This window comes from Triticum dicoccoides, chromosome 1B, assembly GCF_002162155.2.
Source record: "Triticum dicoccoides isolate Atlit2015 ecotype Zavitan chromosome 1B, WEW_v2.0, whole genome shotgun sequence".
In the NCBI taxonomy this organism is placed as follows: domain Eukaryota; kingdom Viridiplantae; phylum Streptophyta; class Magnoliopsida; order Poales; family Poaceae; genus Triticum; species Triticum dicoccoides.
In genome coordinates, this window is record NC_041381.1 from 66193852 (window position 1) to 66197953 (window position 4102).

At 38.7% G+C, this 4102-nt stretch overlaps 1 long non-coding RNA gene across 1 annotated transcript; it reads left to right on the top strand.

Moving 5' to 3' along the window:
- The first annotated feature begins 6 nt into the window (after positions 1-6).
- On the top strand, positions 7-2817 carry LOC119301413. Its single transcript, XR_005147042.1, has 2 exons — positions 7-1061; positions 2475-2817. It is a non-coding gene; the product is annotated as an uncharacterized LOC119301413 (long non-coding RNA).
- The last annotated feature ends 1285 nt before the right edge of the window (positions 2818-4102 follow it).

Genomic DNA, 4102 nt, shown 5'->3' on the forward strand with positions numbered 1-4102 from the left:
AAGGGAGATCATATCTTGTGCCATCAATGAATTGCTACATCCATGGCACCTGAGGGCATGATGTTTCTTTTTCATATGTTACACTAATTACTGGCCAAATTTGCATGCATATATTTATTTTCAGTTGCATCTTCCAGATCCGTCTCTGTTGGCTTGATGGGGACCCTTCAGTAGCATTGCTGTCTCTTATGTTCAGATTTTGCATCATTTTTTGGTTTGATTAACCAATTTTGCGCATTTGCTGTGGTTTCATCTGATTATGATTAAGTTTGCTCTGTTGATTTTTCATTACTTTTGTAGTATGTTCTTAGCTTGTTGCTTTGCTTTTCACCTCAGCAGGGGAAATTCTTTGGTGTTTCATGATTTATCACAAGCGATCACTGTTGTAAATCAGCTTGCATTTGAGTTCCAATCTCAAAGTGGTAGCCCTTTACCAGGGTGAAGGTTTTGAAGTGGCCAAAGCATTGTTGGTTTCTTTCTGTATTGCTTGTTAGTGGTTTTAAATTAGTATATTGGTTATGATTTGTGCTTCAGAACTCTCCATGAAGTCCTGATACTGGTTCTATACACCAAGATTGGTCTTTTGGATGGTGGTTCGAAGTATAGAAATGCCTTCTATAGTGTATTGCCCCATGATTGAAAACTAATATGTAGAGATGGTGCATGACATGGTTTCTCCCTCTCTCTTGCTGTAATAAATTGGATAGAATTTATTTTAAGGTGGCTAATCTAAATATAGGAGGATATGGTTGCAAACCTTGGGATGTTTTCCAGTTTTTGTTTGGAAATAATTGATCTGCTGTTAATTTGAAGATGACAAGGAGATAAGGAGGAAAATTAAAAGGCTTCTTTGGTGGATGGGTAGGAGAACTCCGGATCTGCCAAGGAAGCAGGTGAGGGAGGAGACGTCTTGTGCTGTAAGGGTGTCTCGCAGACTGATTTTCTTGATTTGATGTATTGTCATTGCATATATCATTATCTCAAAGTCTGGTTAGTGTTTGATTTTGCACAGATTTGTTTGGGATCTGCTTTGAAGCAAGCATCGTTCCTTGCGCTCACAGGTAAATTTGCATTCCTGTCTGTTAATAGTTGGTTCAGAACATTTGGAGCACAGTGACAAATTTCAGTTTTAAGGATTTATGATACCCCATTTCCACTGGTTTTCCCCCAATATGTCAATGTGTGATGTGTCTAAACCCCATTATTTCCCTTTGTTATAGTCATTATTCAGCATGGAGCAGAACCGCTGCACACTTATCAATGTATCAATCATATAAAACTTGATATATTGCAGAGTTGTGCTTCTATCATTTCCTAAGATATACTGAAATTAAAAGTTCAGCTTCTATTTGTTGAGCTGGTTTCTTTTCACAGCCGACAGCTGAAGCTAAATAAAATGTCCTTAATATGCTTTAATTCCTATAATCAGCGCTACAGATTTCTTCTAACACTGTAATGCTAGGCTGGAGTTTGAGGTTTTCGCTACTGCTCTAATCTTCGATGCTATCTCAAACTACTAAAATTTTAAAATTATGTTTCATCTTCACCAAGATTAAATGTGAGAACAGAGGCCATGTATGACGTACATTGTAGTTTGAGTTTTCATCAATGCTGTTGATATTTTTATCTATTTGTAGCGTCATATAAATGAGTTTTAACATGGTCATTTTACAGAATGAGTAAACAATGGTTGGTCGGTACTACCTCCGTCCGGGTTTATTGGGCCCCTTCGTGTTTTGGTCCAGATTTTGACCATGTATAGACTACTAAAATGTAAAGTATATGCTATAAAAAATTATACTGTTAGATTTGTATTTGAAAGAGCTTTCCGACAATATAATTTTTGTGACATATAGTTTACATTTTGTTAGTTAAATTTTTAAGTCAAATTTTAGCCCAAAATAAGAGGGGGCCTAATAAACCCGGACGGAGGTAGTAGAAGCTTCACTTGCGAATGTGTGCCTTTCTGCCTTAAGAATTCTTTTTCATTGTCGAGGAACACTTTTTTTATGGGCCAGTTGCATTGACTTTATCCATGGCTACAGTCACAAGACAATTAAGCGCTCATAGGAGAAAACAGACTATGAATATATGTAAATTTACTCTTTCACATGGTATGGGCTTTATAGTTATCACCTTATGACACAATGTGACTGTTCTCCGTGTGAGCCTATGGTTCAAAGTCAATGCAAAATATCTGCTACCATACTTTGATTCAGAACGTGAGTTTCTACCATCCACTGGGTACATCTATAAGTTCTTTTTCCTCTTTCTTTTTTTGTGATTTGGGCACAACACTGCTTGAATGTCTAATCAGATTGAAAATTATATTTGATTGTTCAGCTGTGAGCAAACTTTGTGTGCTATCTAACACTAGAATGTTACATCTAATTATGCTTATGGCTAACTGGTGGTTTTATATACTATCATGCCATCTCCTTTTTGCGATCACACTTACAAATCTATGTTTGCAGAATGGGAAGTTGCAGAAAGAGAGAAAAGGTGGGCCACTCAGATGTGGCTCATTGACGATGTAGGATTGAAATGGATAAGGGCAGGATGCCGCTTTCATCAACATGAAACATGACCACACCACTTGGAGTTGGAGATGACATACTCACATGAGCCTTGGGAAGCTTTTGTAGTGGTGCTTGTTTGCTTTGGATAGTATATGCTTGATAATTTCCCCGTGTTGTTCGCATGTGTAAGCGGGTGAATGGATTATCTTGTAATGAACTTCTAGTTTCTTGAAGCAGCAACAACCATGTCCTCCTTTGTTGAATTTGCTTGAGAATGCATAGTTTGGTCAGTTTGCTATTTTTAAAACTCTGCAGTTTGCTCTCCCAACTTTTATCTGATTTCTAGATCCATCTCCCAAAAGGGGTACCATTGCTTAGATTTGACATGGCGGTTCGCTCATCTCAATTAATCTTGTGAATTCAATTATTGCTACATGTCAAGTGTTGATGTCACCACAGTTCTATTAGAACCACATGATGTTAGGTCAGAGAGTGCAAGGCTAGAGTGATAATTGCTAGAGTACTGCCAACCTCTGTTTCACTGATGCTTCTCATAGGCCTGGGCATACACTTGTGTCTCAGCACTTTCTCCCATCATACAAAGATCAACATGCAGTTCACCGACTCCGAATCCTTTCTCTCTATGTAGTCCTTCTAGGTGCATATTACAGCTAACCTCTCATGTTGATCAAACAATGCCCCATTTCCTGGTGTACAACAAACACTGTTTAAGATGCGGGATCCAGTCAAACTGCATCGTCGAGCGTAGTGTCCAGATGTTATGTTGCTGTAATTGCTTGTTTCTCCACGCCTTGAATTTGTAATGGCACCACCTGTTGAGTTCTCTCGACTCGCTGCGATGGGCTGCGTCCAGTGGCTCTTGTAGTTTCCCGAGTTTCAGAACTTCCCCTGGCGCCTAGGGAGTGTGTTTCAATCTCATTCATGTTTCACCCTTGTATTTTTCTGTGAAAATTCCATCCAACCGCATCATGGCTCTCAAGCCTGAACATTTGTAGCACAGACCATGTTTTGATGAGTAAAACTGCCCCTTTAGAGTTTCTGTCTGTTACATTATATATATATTGATCTAATATGCAGGAAGTAGCACATGAGCCCCTGTAGATGTAGGGTTCAGACTAACTCTATCATCAAACATCATGCTATGTTTCTCGCCTCGGATTTTATAACAGGATGTAGCATTATTTCCACCCCCGTGCTGTCAGAGTTCTCTCAGCTCACCGTGATGGACTCAGTCCAGTGGCTCTAGCTTTTACTCCCTCTGTCCCATAATATAAGAACGTTTTTGGCACTACACTAGTGTCAATAACGTTCTTATATTATGGGACGGAGGGAGTAGCTTATTAATGCCAGTTAGATCAACATTATTATTGAAGAATTCTTGGAGAAAACAGAGTAGATCATTCTTGAACATATCCTTCAAAAACTAATAGAACTCATTTGTGTAGCAATCAGTCATGAGCAGGCATTACCTTGTCGATTTCCATTAAAGAAACCACCAGTGTTTAAGAAAGAAAAACAAAGAACAAAGATTCCCTAAGAAGTGAAGAATTTGAGTGATGCCC